Source organism: Echinops telfairi, unplaced genomic scaffold (genome assembly GCF_000313985.2).
Source record: "Echinops telfairi isolate 266 unplaced genomic scaffold, ASM31398v2 ScPeMD7_7469;HRSCAF=8507_0, whole genome shotgun sequence".
Classification (NCBI taxonomy): domain Eukaryota; kingdom Metazoa; phylum Chordata; class Mammalia; order Afrosoricida; family Tenrecidae; genus Echinops; species Echinops telfairi.
Window position 1 is genome coordinate 78,375,865 of NW_022111372.1, and position 11,797 is coordinate 78,387,661.

General features: G+C 44.6%; 1 non-coding gene across 1 annotated transcript; it reads right to left on the reverse strand.

The window, feature by feature from the left end:
* Positions 1-6,627: 6,627 nt before the first annotated feature.
* Positions 6,628-6,734, reverse strand: LOC115873600. The gene has a single exon (XR_004048497.1). It is a non-coding gene; the product is annotated as a U6 spliceosomal RNA (small nuclear RNA).
* Between the last annotated feature and the right edge of the window lie 5,063 nt (positions 6,735-11,797).

Consider the following 11,797-nt stretch of genomic DNA (forward strand, 5'->3'; position numbering starts at 1 on the left):
GATCTTGCATGGATCCACATTCAAAGATCATGGAAGCAGCAGTCAAGAAATCAAATGATGTATTACACTGGGCAAAATCAGTGGCAAAGACCTTGCTCTTCAAGAGTTGAATAGCAAGGATACCACTGTAAGGACGACGGTACTCCTGTGCCAAGCCCTGGTATTCTAATTGCCTCATATGTATGTGAAAGTTAGGCAAAGAATAAGGAAGGCCACAGAAGAATTGATGCCTTTGAATTATGGCATTGGCAAAGAATATTGAAAATATCATGGCTTGACAGAAGAAGAAACAAATCTGACTTGGAAGAAGTACAGTCAGAATATTCCTTAGAAGTGAGGATGGTAATATTTTGTCTCATACCAGATCCCTTCAACACCTCGTGATGGCACAGGCTGGTGTGCTTCTTTCATGTGGTCTTTGTTGCTTCTGAGCTAGATGGCTGCTTGTTTACCTTTATGCCTTTACGACCCCAGATGTTATATCTTTTGATAGCTGGGCACCATCAGCTTTCTTCACCACATTTGCTTATGCACCCGCTTTGTCTTCAGCAGTTGTGTCGGGAAGATGAGCATCATACAATGCCAATTTAATAGAAGAAAGTATTCTTGCATTGAGGGAGTACTTGAGTCGAGGCCCAATGTCCATCTTTTCTACCTTAATACTAAACCTATAAATATATGCACATTGCGGAGTGGAGACCCAAAGCCCATTTGTAGGCCACTGGACATCCCCTTACAGAAAGGTCTCGTGGAAGAGACGAGCCAATTAGGGTGCGATGTAGCAATGATAAAACATACAACTTTCCTCTAGTTCCTAAATGCTTCCTCCTCCTCACCCCCCACCCCCATTATCATGATCCCAATTCTACCTTGCAAGTCTGGTTAGACCAGAGGATGTACACTGGTATAGATAGGAACTGGAAACACAGGGAATCCAGGACAGATGATCCCTTCAGGACCAGTAGAGTGAGTGGCGGTACTGGGAGGGTAGAGGGAGGGTGGGTTGGAAAGGGGGAACCAATTACAAGGATCTACATGTGACCTCCTCCCTGGGGGATGGACAACAGAAAAGTGGGTGAAGGGAGACGTCGGACAGGATAAGATATGACAAAATAATAATTTATAAATTATCAAGGGTTCATGAGGGAAGGGGGAGTGGGGAGGGAGGGGAAAAACGAGGACCTGATGTTAGGGGCTTAAGTGGAGAGGAAATGTTTTGAGAATGATGAGGGCAATGAATGTACAAATGTGCTTTGCACAATTGATGTATGTATGAATTGTGATACATACATGAGCCCCTAATAAAATGATGAAAAAAGAAGAAATGGAAAATGAAAGTGACATTAAAATAAAAATAAAAGCTGCAAGATAAAGTACTTGTCTCAAGTACTTTGGTATTTCATCAAGAGTGACCTGTCCCTGAAAGGACATCATGGTTGATAAAGTAGAGGGTCCCTGAAAAATAGGAAGAACCTCAAAGAGTTGGATTGGCATGTTGATTGCAACAATGGGCTCAAATCCAAACATAGCGGACATTGTCGGGATTGCACAGAACCAAGCAGAATTTCCTTCTGTTGTACATCGGGTTGCTATGAGTCAGAACCCAACTCCAATGCACCTAACAACCCAGTAGCCCACTCCTGCCTCCTTTCTTGTATAAGAGCAGGCACCACACATTCTTATTCTGGTCATATTTTCAATCGCTTTTATTTATTTTTTAAGTAGATCGCCTCTGGATGGGCTCCAAGAGCATGAACTGTACCACTCAGGGACTGCTCATAAACCAATTGCTTGCCCATTCTATCACTGAATCCTTAAAGCAATCAAATAAGGCAGTGTCTTAGTTCCCTAGTTCTGCAGTAACACAAAAGAACAGGGATGTCTTGTCGCTCAGTTTGGGAGCATAGGAATTTAAATGGAGGGTGTGGAAAGGGCTATTATCTCTCTTCTTATGGACTTTAAATATATCTTTGTCTCTTTTTCTTTCTATTGCCCCAGGCATTTCTTGGTTTTCCTTGGCTGCACGAGGTTATACCTTCCTATTTGTCATCTCCCAAGTGTGAGTCTGTTTATGTTGCTCTCTTTATAGGACACTGCTCAGCAGGGATTCAATATCGGACTGTTCCTTAGGCACACCTTCATTAACATGACAAAAGAAAACTCCCTTTTCTAAGCAGGGCCACAACCACCTGTATAGAGGTTAGGGCTTTAACATGTTTCAGATGGGAGGGCACACTTCCATCTACAACAAGCAAGCATTGTTAGTACCCCAGCATTATAGATGAGGGAACTGAGAATTCAGGAGCTAAGGAACTTGATTATAGTCTCACAGCTAATGAGGAGCTGAACTAGGATTTGATTCTATAGTGCGAGGCGTTGAAGCTAAGTCATTGTATAGCACCTTCTTCCAGAGAAAGGGGAATCTAAATATCCACTCTGTTCGAGATTTTCTTCTCTGCAATACTCTCTGTATGAATTCAGTGACAGAGAGCTTGCTACTTCCCTAGATAACCGATTCCAGTTTCAGATGTTGAAATGCGAGTAATTTATATTCTGCCAGCCATTATACACACTCATAATGTGTATTCCATAAGTATGTGTGGGCACCTACTGCCTGTAAGGCAGTGGCATAGTGCTCAGCGCAGTACCTTATCTGTCTTCTGCATATGAGGCAGGGGAAGCACAGGGAGACTGTGGCACCCTAGAGACACACAGAATCAGAATTAGTAACAACAGCTAAGTATTTCTTCAGTGCTTAGTATGTGCACATACTAAGTGATGGGGTCAGCTGCTAACTGAAAGGTGAGGGTTCGAGTCCACCCAGAAGTGCCTTGGAAGAAAGCCCAGAAGGCTGACTGAGAAATCAGTCATTGGAAATCCCACGGCACACAGCTTCACTCCGACCCATGGGTATTGTCCTGAGCCAGAATCAACCTGAAGGCAACTGGTTTTTCACTGGCTTGTGCCAGGCATTGTGCTATGGGTATTCACAGTCCTGGGGGTCTTGAGTAATCCTGTCTTTTGACTCCAGTAATATTCCAGTAATATTCTTCCCACTGGATTCCCCACTTCCTAGTCCGATGTTTGCTGCCTTGTGTGGAACTGATGGTTTCCTGACTGAGTTTGGCTTTGGGAGGTTCTGTGAGTGATGTGATTCCTGGAGAAAGGAGAGGGCAGCTGGAAGCAGAGAACGTGACTGTCCACTCAACCCCAGCTCATCGTCCCTGCCGCTGGGTGGGGAGCTTCTTTCTGACAGTTCAATGGATGGGCCCGTGAGTACTATCTCATTGTCTATAAATAAGTGAGCCAGGTGAGCACCACACACGCTGCTCCAGACCTTACTTTGTCCCCTTTCTTGCTCCCACTGCCTGCCACTGCACTGGCCTCAGGATGTAAAGCTTCACACTTCCCGTCAGCCAGACTCTGCCAAACTCCTTAGGTCCCTCTGTGAGGGGCTTCTACTATCTTTCTGTGCTTTCTGGGATTCACCAATTGCCTACACAGCATTCTAGTTGACTCAGCATGGCAAGGTGGTTAAAAACATGGACCTCAGAATCAGCCACATGTGAGCTCCATTCCCAGTGCTGCCACTTCTTGACTTTGTGACCACAGGCAAATTACTAAACTTTCTTCTGATTCTCAATCTCATCTAGAGTATGTACAATGTGTATGTATGATGAAAGTGGCGTGTGTCCTGGGATTTATATGCTGGTTGGGAAGGCAGACAATAAACAAAGCAGTCCCTGATGTAAGAGTGTGGTCTGTGAAGATGAGTAGCGGGGCCAATACAAAGCAGAGTAATATGATGCAGGGTGGGTTGAGTCTGATGGGGTGACACGCACTGGCCCCAAAGTCTGTTTTTGGTACTCCTTCAGAACTTCCTTGCTCTGTTCCCCTTGCTGTTCTGTTGCACATCCTTAGTGGTTTGCCTTGATTTGGTGGGGTCAGATCAGGTGCAATTCCCACCCTGTGTCTCTAGTGTTGTTCCCTGTAGGGTTTTGGGTCAGTGACGGGATGTAGTGTCTCATAGTAGGGCCGGCTCTATGGTCCTTTCTATGCATTGGCTGCTCTGAGCAGCAATATCGTCCTCAAGGCTTGGTGGACCAGGATGTGCTCCACTCTCTCTTCCGCCCCCTTCATTTGCTCCCCTGTGTTCTGATCAGACATGTCCCTCTCCCTAAGATATAGCTTCAGTGCTGTCCTCTGAAGAAGATTCTTCTGGGGCGAGGGGCGGCTATCCATGTAGCTGGGATTAGGGATTTACAAATTCTTATGAACACAATTAAAAGATCTCATTACCCAAGGACTGCCTGTTGTGAAGTTGTATGTGTCTTTCTCACTGCATTGGGTGTTGATTGGTCCCATTAATGAGGATATTAATTTTGTTCATTAAAGTGTAGCTATAGGTCTTTTATTGTAAAGTTACTATTTTTCCCCTTTGAAATCAATGAATATTTTGAGATGCAAATTCGGAAGTAGGCCAGATATCCTGTTTCTCTCTTTTTTAAAAAAAAAATCATTTTATCAGCGGCTTGTCCAGCTCTAATGACAATCCATCCATCCATCCATGTGTCAAGCCCATTTGTACATTTGTTGCCATCATCGTTCTCAAAACATTTACTTTCTACTTGAGCCTTTGGTATCAGCTCCTCATTTCCCCCCCTCCCTTCCTCACCCTCCCTCTTTCATGAACCCTTGATAATTTATATAAAAAAATTTCAAGTCTTACACCAATCGCAGTCTCCTTTCACCTATTTTTCTGTTGCCTGTCTCCCTGGGAGGGGATTATATGTAGATCATTGTGATTGGTTCCCCCTTTCTCCCCAAACCTCCCTCTTCCCCTCCTGGTATCCTACTCTCATTATTGGTCCTGAGGAGTTTATCTGTCCTGGATTCCCTGTGTTTCCAGTTCTTATCTGTACCCATGTACATGCTCTGTCTAGTCAGATTTGTAAGGTATAATTGGGGTCATGATCATGGGGGGGAATATTAAAGAACTAGAGGAAAGTTGTATGTTTCATCGGTGCTATACTGCACCTGACTGACTTGTCTCTTCCTTGTGACCTTTCTGTAAGGAGATGTCCAATTTTCTAGAGATGGGCTTTGGGTCTCCATTCTGCATTCCCCCTCATTCACACTGATATGATTTTTTGTTCTGGGTCTTTTTGTTGTTGTTGTTGTTGTTCTGGGTCTTTGATGCCTGATGCCTGATCCCATGAACACTTCATGATCACACAAGCTGGTGTGCTTCTTTCATTTGGGCTTTGTTGTTTCTAAGTTAGATGACCACTTGTTTATCTTCAAGCCTTAAGACCCCAGATCCTATATCTTTTGATAGCCGGACACCATTAGCTTTCTTTACCACATTTGCTTAAGCACCCATTTTGTCTTCAGCGATTGCGTTGGGAAGGTGAGCATCACGGAATGTCAGGTTATTAGAACAAAGCGTTCTTGAGTTGAAGGAGTACTTGAGTAGAGGCCCAATGTTTGTCCACTACCTTAATACTTAACATATAAATATAGGTACAAAGATCTATTTCCCTATCGTTACATATAATTATATTTATATATATATATACATGCCTGTATTTTGACCTCTATAAATGTCCTTTGTCTCCTAGTTCTTTCCTCTATTTCCTTTTACTTTCCTCTTCTACCACTATCATGTTTGATCTTCATTTCGGTTTCAGTAATTCCTCTTGGCTACATTGCCCCTGATCAAGCCCCACCAGACATCCTATGCCCTCCTTGCCATTGATTTTAGATCACTTGTTGCTCCCTTGTCCCTGGGTTTATTGACACCCCCTTCCTTTCCTCTGCCTTCCCCTCTTCCATGTTCCCCCGGAATCATCCATCCCATTGTTTTCTCCTACAGATTATGTATCCTGTCTGTCTTATCTAGATAGACAGGCAGAGACAATAATAAGCACAAGAACAAGACATAGCAAAACAGAACAACAACAAACTGGCAAAAAAAGAAAAGCCTATAAATAGCTTGTTTGTTGACCTTTAGGAGTAGTTTTGGGTTGAGTCTGATGGGATGCCACGCCCTGGCCCCAAAATCTATTTTTGGCATTCTGCAGGGACTTCCTTGCTTTGCTCCCCTTGCTGCTCTGCTGCATGCTTACCCCAACCCCCTTATTGTTTCTCCCTACTACACCATGGCTGATTTTAAGCTACCAATGTAATGTTCTGATTGTGGAGTTGGGAAGAGGGGCCTCCCAAAACAGGCTCTCATGATCTAGTAACCACTGGCTCCAACAACCCTCCAGTTATCCCTGAGTAACGATGTCTAACACTTATAAGCACTTAGTGTGATAGGCATTGTTATAATGTACTAACACAATAACTTAATGAGGTAGGAACCTTCCATACCCCCATTTTAAGGTCTACATACCTCACAAGAATTATGGCTCCTCTTACAGACCTATCTATTGATTGACTGAACATTGAGTGATGGGGTGAGGTCAGTTCCAGAGCTGAAGATCGATCCCATTAGTTCTTCTTTTTCCTTCAAACCATTTTTTGAGAACATAACCCAGGCATCATACCATTCAATAGTTCAGCCACATCAAGCAGTGTTGTACAATCACTATTACAATCATTTCAAAACATTTTCTTCCTTCTAAGAATATGGAAGGCTTCATGAGTTGGCGTGTCATCCTTGTGCAGAAGTCAGGCTAATCTTCTCTGTATCGTTCCAGTTTTAGTACATCTGCTGCCTGAGTGAGCACTACTATCCGTTTCTATCCAACCAGTCAGCCTGATCTTTCTCATGATTTGGGGTTTGTTCCACACTTTTCTCCTACTCTATGTAAAATCCTCTGATATGAAGCCTTTCCAAGTGGCTACACATGGCTATTTTAAAGAAGAAACGTGCACGCTCTGACACTTCAGCGAGGTGCCCAAGGTCATGCAACGAGGAAATGAGGGCACTCAGATGAAGCTCAGGGAATCTGACTCCTGGGTCCTTTCACTTCATTAACTTTAAAAATCGTTTTCAATGAGTATTTTATTGTATTTTTCGTGACGGTATATCATGAGGTTTTCTAGTTCAACAATTTCCATACATAATGACGTGGCTATATCTTTCGGTTTTTGTTGACATTCTCAGGATTCCCACTCTAGTTGAACTATTCTGAATTTGGTTTTGCTGGCATCCAATTTTCCCTTCTATGCTTTAGAGTAACTCTTCGGTCTCAAATGAGTAATTTTTTAAAAGCACGTTTCTCAAGATGGTATTCTTTAGCTTTCAGACTATCCTGTGATTTATTTAATCCTTTTGTGACCCTTGGAATATAGAGTTCCCACCAAGATTTTCTGCCTCTGGGATTTAGTGGGAGCCTGTTACCCCACATTTAGTGTGTGTCACCATCTTGTTGTCGGGGGCATTGTATAGCTGTGTTAACCTGAAGAATTGAGCCCCAACCCATGAAACTCAGCGCCAGAGACCTCTGTGGACATATGTGTTCTACTAATTACATCAAAATTCATAGTACTTAAAACAAATATTTTTCATTTCTCTCAAAAAGTTTCCCATTACTGAAATTCACATGGCTTCAACAACAACAAAATAAATCAAAGCAACAAATAATTTGATCTTAAGAGGTAATGTTAGGGGATAGTTTCTGCCAAGATTTGAAGAATATCCACCTTCCCAACACGATCGCTGAAGACAAAATGGGTGCATAAGCAAATGTGATGAAGAAAGCAGACGGTGCCCGGCTATTAAAAGATATAGTCCCTGGGGTCTGAAAGGCTGCATTGGGGTAGGTCCATGTGGCTTCTCCTCAGGGATGTGTTGCAGGAAGTGAGCCTTTCCAGTTGAAGCAGGAACTGGCTAAGGCAGCTGTACCCTAGTCTGACCATCACAAAGCAAGAGACCCGAGAACTAGAAAGGCGAGGTTCACTGAGCCATTTATCCCTCCACCTTTCAATTAACTCCACATGTGTTTATTGGCCAGGTTGGCACAATAAACTAACTACCTCACCATTCATCCAGCAATGGGCACTTAGTTTGTTTCCATCTTTTGGCTATTGTGAACAATGCTGCAAGGAACACAGGTCTGCCTATGTTTGCCTTTGTCACTACCCTGGGGCGTAGTCATAAAAGTGGCATTGGTGAGTCACGTGGTAGATCTATTTTGAAAGTTTTGAGGACTCACCTTTCTGTTTTCCACAGCAGTTATACCAGCTTAACATTTCCAAGAGCAAAGCATAAGGGTTCCAATCTCTCCTCATTTCCTCCACAATATGTGTTGCTTTCTGAGTTTTTTGGTAATTTTTGTTGTTGTTATTGTCATTACCAATGCCACTTTATCAGTGGTGAGGGCGTATCCCATTATAGTTTTGATTTTCAGCTTTGTAGTGGATAATGAGATCGCTGGCGGCATAGTTTGTACGTGCTGAGTCACAAAGCAGAAGTCAGCTTTTGAAGCCACCAGCCGCTCTGAGGGAGAAAGAGGTGCCCTGGGCGTCTATGAAAACTGCAGCCCCTTGAAGTCAAGCCAGTGCCGCCCGACAGGGAAGCAACAAGCCCACACGGAAGAAGCACCAGCCGGTGTGATCCTGAGGTGTCATCGAGACTGGGCAACAGGCATAAGAAGATTCACAACTAACAGTAAACAAACAAACAGACACGCATTGGTGAGAATGGAGGGGGGGTCGGAGCGGAGACCCAAAGCCCAACTATGGACAGTGGAACTTCCCCCACAGAGGGGTCAGAGGGTAGGGTGAGTCAATCAGGATGCAATAGAGCGCTAATGGCTCACGCAATATACCTCTGTTCCCTGGAGGCCTCCTCACCCCCCGCTATCACGACCTCAATCTAGACTAGACGGGGGCACGTACATAGGTACAGGCAAGAGATAGAACTCACCACACATGGAACCAGGCACAGGAATGGGAATAGAGATACGGAAAGGGCAGGGGGAAGTGGGGGAGAGGTGGGAAGAAGGGGGCCACCGAACGCAATGAATGGCACATAACCACACCCCCCAGCCAGGGGGAAGAACAGAAACCAGAGGGGAAGGGCGACAGCGGTCAGAGTGAGATTTTAAAATAATTAACAATCTACAATCTGTCAGAGAGCCATGAGGGCTAAGGAGGTTGGGGAGGAGGGAGGGAAATAAAAAGTGGAGCTGATCCCAAGGGCTCAATGGAAAGTAAATGTCTAGAAAAGAACGATGGAATATATGTACAAATATGTCAGATACAATTGATGTATGGTTTGTAACAAGAGTTGTAAGAGCCCCCAATAAGATGATTTTTGAAAAGAAACAAAGAAAACTGCAGCCTTGGAAACGCCCTGTCCTATGAGCTCACTATAAGTTGGAATCAACTTGATGGTAACAACAGGCAATAGCAGTACCCAACTTTTCATGTGTTCACTCGTTGCTCTTTGTGGCAGTTCATTGACTTTAAACTTTTTTCTACTATTTAAATAAAAAAAAGGTCATTGAAGTATGACTCACATACAATAAATGGAACAAATCCCGATGAACTTGGACATAAGCACGCATGTACGCCACTAGATCAAGATATAGATGCTTCAAGTCCTGAGCCAAATCCTTATGCCCCTCCCTTTGGTGCCCACTGGAGGGTAGCCACCTTCCCGATTCTTATCAACATAGATTTATTTTGTCTGTGGTTGGACTTTGTGTCCATGGCATGAGAGAGTACATAATTTGAGTGTGGCTTCTTTCTCTTCAGTCAAATGTCTGTGAGACCCATACATGCCAGAGCATGTAACACAGGCTGGCTCTTCTCCATTGTTGGGTAGCATTTCATCGGATGACTCCACCACAGTGTATTTACAGTGCAGCATGCATGTGATCACTAGGCTATACTGCCATTCAAGTGGGGAGGAAGCTCTCTGTGTCTTCTTGTCCCTGGGGTTTGTTTCCTTAGCATGGCAGGGTGGGGGAGTGGTATCCCTGGATGTATTTGTCTCCAATTGCTGTTGTAACAAAGTACCACACATGTAGTGGTGCACCGCTCACGCTTACAATTACTTTACAGTTCTGCAGGTCAGAGTTCTCAAAACATGGAGGTGCAAGGGGGAGAAGGAGAGATGGGGGCAGACACAAGGGAAAAGGATTTGGCAGCTTCTGGAGGTTGGAAAAGGCAAACCGAGCGATTTCCTTAGAGTGATCCTCTTATAAGGACTCTTGGACCCACCTATTTAATTCTGGGTAATCCCCCTCATCTCAAAATCCATAAATCAATCATATCTGCAAAGTCCCTTTTGCCACGTAAGGTAATATATTCATAGGTTCTGGGGATTAGAGTGTGGACATCTGTAGAGGACGAAAGGGAGGCAGCGGTGATAACACGTTTCATGCAGGGAGGTTTATTCTCGGGCTGTGGAGCCTTCTACTGAGTAAAGAACCTGCATGTAATGAAAAGAGTCCTGGGGTGGGAATCAGGGGACCCAGCTCCTAGTCTGGGCCCTACACTGCTTCACTGCAGGGCTTCTGCCCATCTTTTGCCTCTCTGGGCTTTGTGTGAATTTATGATCAAGGGCTGGGCCAAATGGTCCCTCCCTGGAGTCTTTTCTTGTCTCTAATGTGATTCTCCAGACGGTGCTTTCCGTTTGGGGGGCTCGTCCAGCTGCATTTTACTTCTGTATTTACCGTCCCTTCCTCCTCCCCACTGCAAGCATAGCTTCTGAGGACCAGTGGCTTTGGGAGGCCTGCAGAGATCCCTACACTGTCCTTGCCCCTCCTCCTCCTTTCTGTCACCCGCCTCTGGGCCTTTCATCCAGAAGGACTTTGAAACCCTGCTATTGATTTCCCGGTCACCTCAGGTCACACTCTCCCACTCTCCATCTTCCTTTAAGTGGAAGTTTGAAAATCCAATTTGAAATATATATATATAATTGCCCACGTGATTTCAAGGCCTGGGCTGGTACAGTCGTTCTTCCAAGAGGCTGAACATAAAGTGCTTGGGGAGAAGTAATAGAGACACCTTAATTACTCATTTCTGATAAGGGCTGATCTGCAGTGTCATTTGCATTTGATGGCTGTTCAAGACACAGGCTTCCAGCAGCTACTGGAAAGAGAAAGTGGAAAACCAAATGGTGTTCTTTCTCACCAAACAGGAAACCTGCTTTCTTAGAAAATGCACCAGCAGTGTGCGGACCTCCATATTTTCCGTAAGTAAAGTTGTTGGTCTTTCCCAGCTGACATCGCACGGCTGGCCCCCTCTTCACCTGTTCTCTCATTGATATGACCACTTATTAACACCCGATTTTCAGAACCGCACAGTGGTTAGAGGATGTGCTTTGAAGTCAGGCAGCTACTCTTTCAGTAAGTGCTTACTGGGTGCCTACTGGGTGTTCAGCCCTGCGCCAGACCTAGAGGACTACGAAAAACAGATGAGGGCCCTGTTTATATGGGTGGAGGAGACAGAGAGGAAATAAATATTCCCCAACAACACAGAATGACAAACTGTGGTAAATGCCATGAAGAAAAGTTGGGGAAGCTGTGAAAGCTTACATTAATACAGAGTATGACCTAGTTCGAGGATGAGGACAGGCCGCCCTGAGGGCAAACGTAGGAGCTGGGGCTGCAGTGTGAACTGTAAAGTGCAAGGCTGGCAGAGGAAATTCAGCTAGAAGCCTTGAGGCAGGAGAAAGGGGGCAATTTGGAGAAATTCAGAGGGCGAAGGAAGGTGGGGGGGGGGCAGTTTTGAATGTCTTAGTTCTGCAGTTCAGTCCATGGGAGCCCTGGTAGCATAAGAGTTATGTATAGGGCTACTGAAGGCAAAGCCAGCACTTCGAAACTGCTAGCTGCTC